The sequence below is a fragment of the Squalius cephalus genome (assembly GCF_949319135.1).
Source record: "Squalius cephalus genome assembly, chromosome: 2".
Classification (NCBI taxonomy): Eukaryota; Metazoa; Chordata; class Actinopteri; order Cypriniformes; family Leuciscidae; genus Squalius; species Squalius cephalus.
The window spans coordinates 55885750-55895085 of record NC_137123.1 but is presented as its reverse complement, the minus strand read 5'-3'; positions in this window follow the sequence as shown (position 1 = coordinate 55895085).

Here is a 9336-nt window from a genome sequence, read left to right as displayed (position 1 = left end):
ATACTGTTACACATGCATTTTCTTTCTCAACTGCTTACATTCACATAAAGCATGACTGATGTGAATACTCGCCAATACCAAAATAATTTTGTTTGTAAAACAAACTCAATTTAGCACTGAGAGGCAGCTTTATGTGCGCTCACTTTGGGTTTGAGCACAAAATCCAGGACTGCTAGCCTGGCTAACGTCAGACCTCTTCTCATTGAGACGTGGTCTGGGAACCACATGTTCATTTTCTCGTATTTGAGGCGTGGTTTACGAATGCCCAGAGCCGTTAATTGGGCGCTACGAATGTCTATCAAATGCGCCTGTACGTAGCTCATAGCCAATCGTTTCAATTATACCAGATGACGTATGTAGCGTGACAAAAATTCGACGAGGAAGAAGACAAAATAAACTTGCGTTCTTAACTACTTAGAACACTATCTAAGGCTGCATCGAAAGGTAACTTCGCGTCTGATGCCATGTTGGATCCATAGATATAAACAAACTGCTTCGGTGTGTCACATAGACGTCGTCATCGTCTTGCTGCTCCCTCCCCGTTCTGTGATTGGTTCCCTTTTTGAGGGGAAAATCTGGTCCATGGTGTCCAGGCTGCCTAGCAGCGTGAATAAAATCGCGCTGCGCGCAAGGCAGCATGAGGAAACCCAGGCTACAGGACTGCGGGAATGAGCTTAATTTTGCTATCGAGAGACGAGAGAGTGAGAAAGCACAGCTGGTATCGTGTGTCTATTCTGCGGTAAATGAGTATTGGAAGATATTAAGATATTTAAGTATCTATATGAATCTATTTTTGACGACACTGCATTTCACTTAGTTTATTATTTCAGATGCCTTTTTAAAAGACTACAATTGAAAAATGTATGTATTATAAATAAAATACATTTGCCAAAGTGTCTAGTAGGAGTGACTGCGTTACATGCCACTGCTGAAATCCACCCGCATTTGGCAGGTTGGCGTGAGTCAATGTCAAGCCCTGGTCAGGCACTCAATTCTGAGTGGTCCTGTGTGGTAATTTCTAGCTTTGCAGGTATATTAGACCTTTTTGTTCACAACCCACTTTATAATGTGACGTGTTTCTGAGTGAACGTCTACCACCAACAACAACAACAAAAAAGGATATGAAAGTGTCTTTGAGCTCTTAATAACTTGCTCACTTGTTTCAAGAGACAATCCCAATCCTTTTCCAACCCCCTCACCCCTCTGAGGTCCATGTCTCATGAGAAGTCTTCCTGTGTCTTCACTCTCCAGCTGATGTCATGACCAAGGACAATGTCACAGCCTATTAAAATCGTCCACACACTGTATCAAACTCCGTCTTTGCTTCATAAAAGAAGTAGGTGGAGAGCGAGAGATAGGGAGAGCAATCCTTTTATTCACACTGAAATGAAATTTAAGCCCCTACTGTTTTATTCCGTGGAACGGATGTTAATGTGGATTCATTTTCTTTTGATTTTTTAAATCTCCTTCTTCTCTTGTGTTTTAAATGGGATTACATGTCACAGCTTAAAAGACTAGACAGAGAATTTTATATGGAGAGAGAATCTGCTCAACTCTATGCTAATCGGGATGTTTAATGGTTTGTTTCCTCAACTCAGCCATGTAACAGTAGAACTTGGTGAGTTTTTAGAAAACTGTTTGATCAGTAGGGTTGGGTACCGAACTCGGTACTTTTAATGGCACATTAAATTAATCGGTGCCAAATTTCGGTACCCGAGAAGTGAACACATCTGGGTAGGGTTGCACCAGCTGTTCGTAAGTTCTTTCTTAAATTGGAACGTTAAGTCCACACTAGAGGCTTAGTAACTACTAGCTAGTTTGTAACTACTAGCTAGTTTGTAACTACTAGCTAGTTTGTAACTAACTCTGTTGCACCATTTGTTCGTAAGGCAGAACGTAGCTAGTAGGTCATAAACTCTCCATAAAGTAATGCGTAGTCGCATGACGTTTACCCTCGATGATCCAATTGCAGCCTTCAAAATACGTGAGCAGAAGTTGTTTAAATGCTGGGAATTTCAATTTATCCTTTATTCCAACTTCTTTTGCCTCACTTATCTAACAGTAAAAATACGTCCCCATTAAATACGACACTTAATCATGAATAGCATGTGTTTGTTTTATATGTAAATAACATTCAGAAACTGTATTTGAAACTAAATTAATAAGGATAAATAAACAGGTATTTATACAAAAAACAAAAGAAATGACATTTATTGATTATGACTGATTTTATTTTACATGCACAACACGGACCGATGGGACAGATGCACACAGCGGCGAGTTCAGCTAACGTTGTGAAGACGTAACCGGACCGGACCATATTCTTAGTAGCGACGTGACACATAATAACGTTCCAGCGATGTAACTTTGTGATTCCCATAATCGTCGTGGCGACGTTATAGTGGTATGTTGCAAGGGTAGGCCTTAGTGACCAAACTGGCATGTTGCGAGGACGTAACATCAAAGGACCATATTAGTCGTGCAACGTGCCAAATTACGCTCCAGCGATGTAACTTTGTGATTCCCATAATCGTCGTGGCGATGTTATAGTGGTATGTCGCAAGAACGTAACGAGTAGGCATACCCTACGGTCTCAATGACCAAACTGGCATGTTGCGAGTACCATGTTAATCGGTGGACCATACAAGCCGATGCGACGTGCCAAATAACGTTCCAGCAACACAACTTTGTGATTCCTGTATTCGTTGTGGCGACGTTATAACTTTAGCCTACGTTACTGGAGCGTGGCAGGTAGGCTACGTGCAGGAGTAACGGTTGGAATATATTATGACAACGTTGTGAGGACGTCATGGTAAAGTTCTATTTACGTCATGAACCCATGAACTCAGCCAGCTGAAAAACTGTGCAGCTAATTAGCAAATCCAGGTGATTGGACCAAAATACTGAGGAGGACTTTCTGAACCTGAACTTTACACCTCTGATCTTAGTGCCTATTCACGTTAAAACTAGGCTAAAGCTGCGTTCACACTACAAGCGACAAAGCGACACGATACCATTCATTTCATTGGAGAGCGGGCGATTTCCGGCGACACCGTCGAACGGCCACTTGTGTGGATTCTTGGGCCCGGGGCTGGGTGACAGCGGAAGGGAGCCTGATGACTTGCTGATGTTTGCAGGAGAAGAGAAAAAGTGGTGAGTATCCTACCAATAGATAGATTTACGATGACGTCACATTTCTCCCGCAACACCTTACGGCGCCATCTTGTGTGTCAAGTGGGTCAAGCGTTTGTGTTACGGAGCATGATAATATTGTGTATAGTCAATTAAACTGGGCATTATACTGATCATGAAAATCATACGATTATTCTCCGTTTGGCTGGAGTTAATGTTCAGTGCTGCTCTTGTGAACATTTAGAGGTTTTGTGCTCTGGAGATGTGACACTTTATCTAATCATTTCCAAGATGGGCTAGCTAAATGCGCTAGCTCTCATCGGCTGTCAAATCGCTGTACCCAGGCGGCTACTATCGACACAGCCCTTGAGAGGTGTTGGCTGGGCAGAAGCACACTCTGACGATTGTCCACCTTCATCACTTTATCTGTGGCCACATCCCACATCAGCTGGTCGAGCCAGAGGCAGAGGCTACACCTGGAGCACATCCTCCGTGCCTCTGCTCTCCATCTCTCTCCTACACTAAATTAGTTCGGAGCGTTGTGGTGTTGTTGTTTTTTTACCCAGATGGTGTTGTCTTGACACTGAGTCTAAATGTACCGTATAATAAGGGCTGTGCAGATATCAGCCTCCTGGCTACAGCGATGTGAACCGTCAATGCAGGGCTCCAGACTAACTTTTCCACGAGGGAGAGAGAGCAAGACAGCGCTTATTTTGGAGACGGTGAAGTCTTGTTTACACTTTCGCCTGGCTCCGAAGAGAGAGGGAGTGCTCGCGCGCGACCGGCTCTCTCTCTCTTTCTGCTCGTTCTTTCAGTTAAACATGCGCCCTGTCACAATCGCAGCAGTTTATCTACATTACTCACCGATCAAATAAGACTTTGGCGGGACAAAAATTCACTTTGTCGGGCGCTAAAACGAGTTCAATGCAGGAGAATTCATGCGTGAATTTAACTGAGTAGTACATGACCATGCACTCGCACAAATGCGACCACATAAAATTTTAACTCGCACATTCTCCAAAAATGGTCGCAGTCTGGAACCCTGCAATGTGACAATGTGAGCTAGCATCAGGTTTGGAGGAATTTGTCATCGTTATCTCAACACAAAAGAGTCAAAAATACTTGGGTAAATGAAAAGGCGGTAAACATGAGCATGACAGCTTTGACACACAACATGGCGGCGCGCCGCAGAGGATAATGGGTAATTCGAGAAACGGAAACCCATGTGAATACCCTCAGTAAAAATGGGACGGTTCAGTGCTGGCCAAATACTAAATGCACAATAACAAAACACGTATTAAACCTTTTATTTATGAGACTTGTATAAGTTTACACTCTTGACATCCATACCAACAACACACCCACACAATTATAGCTGCATAATTTATCCAATTGGCTCTATAATATGCATAAGCAGAAAACAGGAATAAAGCGAGTATTTGCTTTATAGGCCAAACGCCAAACCTGAGAAAATGGCACCATCTGGTAAAAAGAAAAAAATTAAAATGTTGAAGCCTTGCCAACAGATTGAAAGCCTATTTACAAAGACTGCATATACTTTTATATTTAAATGGCCCTGGGATTAAAAATTGCAGTTTTAATGGGTTTCAATGTGGACATTCTTGTAAGATCCTGAGTGGAACTATTTGTTTACCTAGTCTAAAATAGACTTTTAAAGGAAATGGGGCTGAAATAGTAAATTTCCAATAAAAATACACACCTGTGTCAAAATGTATGCAGTTGGCATTAACACAGGCAAAATTATAAAACTAAAAAAACACTGAAAAAGACAACATCCATAAGGTCGCACAAGGGTTAAATATTATTTACACTTAGCGCAAAGTAAATACTATTTGCATTTAGTGTAAATAACTTATCATTATTTGCACTTAGTGTAAATAGTGTCTAATGTATAGTGCAAATAGCCTCTGCCTGTTTAAGTGACGCTGAAATAAATGAGTTACATAGTCAGATGTTGATACTTGAGACCAGTGTCCTGAAAATAAAGAAACCTGTGAATTTTAATAAAATAAATAAAAAAGTGTATCAATGTTCAGATAGATAGATAGATATTTGACCTAATATTTGTGAGTACTGTGTAGCTATGTATTTGTATGCTCATTAGAGTATTGTGGTGTTAGCTTAGCAATATTCTAACATCAGACTCCATTGAAGTCAAATGTCTTATGTGAGGGTCCATTTCCATTTGTGGTAAAATGCGGTCCATTTTATAGGATACTAATCTGTGTTGAAGACGAGGATCGTATTTGCATAAGATCTGTCTGTTCTGTCTCAGTCTAAGACACGTCTCATCTGTCTCAGTCAGTGTCACTCTCTTCTGAAATGCAGGTCTGTGTTGTCTCATTTTTAGAGCCAGAGTGTTGCCAACCAGAAACAAAGAGTCGGCTACCTGCTGAAAGTTAAACTTGTGGCAGGATACTCCTGAGATGATTAATGGCTTAGCTTATGATTTCATTAATCTATTAATACCACTGATAAGTATCCTGCTGCAGAAAGAGAAGGTCAGTGTCAGAATAAATCTGGACACTCATTAACCCCTCAAGCCAAACCTCTGCTCATTAGAAAGGTCTGCGAAGACAGGCGAGAGAAATGGCATCTTGACTGGATAGAATGTTTTTAAAGAAATAGATCTTTTCATTGAATGGTTGATCCAGTTCACAAAAATGAATAATTTGATCACAGATTTGGTTCACGATTTAATCGTCAGCCATGCAGTCATGCACCTTACCTCACCTTATTCAAACATTTGGGTTCAGGTAGATTTTTAATGTTTCAAGTCTCTTCAAGACTGCATTTATTTGATCAAATACAGTAAAAACTGTAATATTGTAAAATATTGTTGCAATTTAAAATAACTGTTCTTTATTTTAAAATGTAATTCATAATAGCTGAATTTTCAGCATCATTTCTCCATTCTTTAGTGTCACATGATCCTTCATAAATAATTCTAACATGCTGATTTGCTGCTCAAGAAACATTTCTCATATTCTTATTATTATTAATGTTCATAAACAGTTTTGCTGCTTGATATTTTTGTGGAAACTGTTATGCGTTTTCCCCCACAAGATCCTTTGATTAATTAAAAGTTCAAAAGAGCACTGTCTATTTGAATTAGGAATCTTTTGAAACATCATAAATGTCTTTACGGTCAGATTTGATCAATTTAATGCATCCTTGCTGAATAAAAGTAATATTGTCTTACAAAAAAATCTTACCAACCCCAAACCTTTGAACAGTATAGTGCATCTTAAAAGGCTAAAAAAATATTAGCAACAGGTCAGCACCATCACAAATGATTGATTGTGCTACTTTTGGATCAAGCATATAACTGCTTTCATAAGGTAGCCATACATCCAAGTTTATACTTGATAGACAGTCTAGATTAAAACATGACAAGACAAGGTTTTTTAGATCTGTCCTATGATTAATCTTTTGAGGAATTTTATGTTGAATACAGATGAAAGAGGCTGAAACTTTAGGTGTTTTCTCCATTATCTCATGGATCAAGTTTTTCCTTCATGTTGAGTTGTTTCATTTCTTCACCTTATCTGGGTGGATTTCAGTATTTTTGGCCTTTTGCCTGTACTATGCTGAAAATAGATGCTTGTATGCGTCATACATTTATTAGTGCTCATATCCATGTGAAATCATATCCTGTTTTCTGGTCAATAAGATAACATCTTCACATACTGCATTAGAGTTTCATTTGGATTTAGGTTGATGCAGGAGTGACTAATATTTATAGTCACAATTAAAACCTCTAGCACTTTTTGGCCCTTTTTAATTAAGGCAATAGCACTGATGGCATTGGTCTGTCGAAGATTGCAAGTAAAAAGGTTTTTAGTGTTTAATCAATGCTTACATTTGTGAGATTTTATATCAGCAGGTTTCCTTCACACATACTAATTTTATCCTTAGACTGAATGACACTTGAAAGCAAATTCAATTAACCTTTTACACAGTTTTACCAACATGGAAAAATAAGTTTAAACACTATACAGGGGAGACAGAGAATGGTTGTAACACTTTACTTTAACATTTGTAACATTGTTTTTTTTCTACTTTTTATTTCCAATTTTGATTTGATTTTCAGTGCATTTTAATTAAAAGCTAATACAAATATTACTCTAAATCAGCTAACAAACTGAAACCCCCATTTTCACAGACAAGGCTTAAGCCTAGTCCCAGACTAAAATGCATGTTTGAACTGTTTTAACTGAAAGCAACATATATCAGTGCCATTGTTTTATCTCAGGATGCACACCAGTAATATACAGTTGTGGTCAGAATTATTGGCACCCCTGGTAAATATGATCAAAGATGGCTGTAAAAATAAATCTGCATTGTTTATCCTTTTGATCTTTTATTTAAAAAAAACCCACACAATTCATCTAACCTTTCGTTGAAGTAAAAAAATTGAAAGTGGGGGAAAAATCACATTATGAAATAAATGTTTTTCTCCAAAACATGTTGGCCACAATTATTGGCACCCCTATAATTTTTTATATCTCTTTAGTATATTTCCAATTAATATTTACGTTTTTTTGACTACAGGTACATGAAATTGCCTATATGACTTCTTGTTTCACTGGAGTATAAATATGAGGAAACACAAAGGCCAAATTCCCTTAATTATCCTTCACAATGAGAAAACCAAAGAATATAGTTCTGATGTGCCGCAAAAGATTGTTGAGCTTCACAAAATAGAAAGTGGCTGTAAGAAAATATAGCTAAAGCATTAACAATCCCCATTTCCACCATCAGGGCAATAATTAAGAAGTTCCAATCAACTAAAAATGTTACAAATGTGCCTGGAAGAGGACGTGTGTCTATATTGTCCTAATGCACGGTAAGCAAGAAAGTTTGAGTGGCTAAAGACTTTCCAAAGATCACAGATGGAGAATAGCAGAGATTAGTTGAGTCTTGGGGTCAGAAAGCCTAAAAAAAACTAAAAAAAAAACTACATCACTACATGTTGTTTGGGAGGGTTTCAAGAAAAATACTCCTCGCTCATCCAAAATCAAACTCCAGTATATTCAGTTGTCAGACACGGCTGACTTCAAAAGGGACCTGCTTCTATAGTCAGATGAAAAAGGGCTTTTTGGCAGTAAACCCGCCAGATGGCTTTGGTGCAAACAGGGATAAAAAGTACCCCATGCCCACAGTTAAATATTTAATGGATCTTTAATGTTGTGGGCCTATTTTTTTTTTTTTTTTTTTTTGCTGGAGGTCCTTGACATCTTGTTCAGATATCATGGATTCTAGCAAATACCAATAGATAAAAAATCTAAACCCGAAAGCTTCTGCTAGAAATCTTATAATGGGCCGTGGTTGGATCTTCCATCAGGACAAGGATCCACAACAAAGGGTCACTGAGCACAAAATGAAGCTTCTGCCATGGTCGCCCCAGTCCCCTGACCTGAACTCTATAGGAAATGAGTGAGTGAACTGAAGAGAAGAAGCATTAACATGGAACTGGGAATCTGAAGGATCTGGAGAGAGTCTGTATGGAGGAATGGTCTCTGATTGTCAGGTGTTCTCCAAACTCCAGGCATTATAGGAGAAAATTCTGAGCTGTTATCTTGGGGAAAGGATGTTGCAATAATTCAGTGCCGATGGCCAACGTGAAGTAGAGAAAAACATTTATTTCATAATGTGAGTTTCCCCCCACTTTCAATTGTTTTACTTCAATGAAATGGAATGAAAGATCAAAAGGATAAACAATGCAGATTTATTTTTATAGCCATCCTTGATCATATTTATCAGGGGTTCCAATTCTGACCACAACTGTATTTTTTTCTAAAGCACACGTTTACTAAATCTACTTAAATGTCCTAATTGAAGTAAGGCCTACTCCTGGCTTCATTTAAGCCCTGTCTATGAAACCAGACCAAAAAGTATTAAACCAATGCATAAACATGGGCTGACAATTATAAAATATATATTTTACCGATTGAAATTAAAATGCTAAACATTATTTGCAGTGCACAAGGACTTAATATTAAAAATTTTAATTCGACAGTAAATAAATCACAAAATTTGCTCGTGCTCATGGAGTACATGTAGGAGCATGCTACAACGTACTCTGCATACTTGCAAAGGTTGACAACATGTTTGTCTTTGATGGGACTGTATGAGGCTGTATCACTTTCTCCAGCTCCAGATCTCAGTGTTTTTCTCATC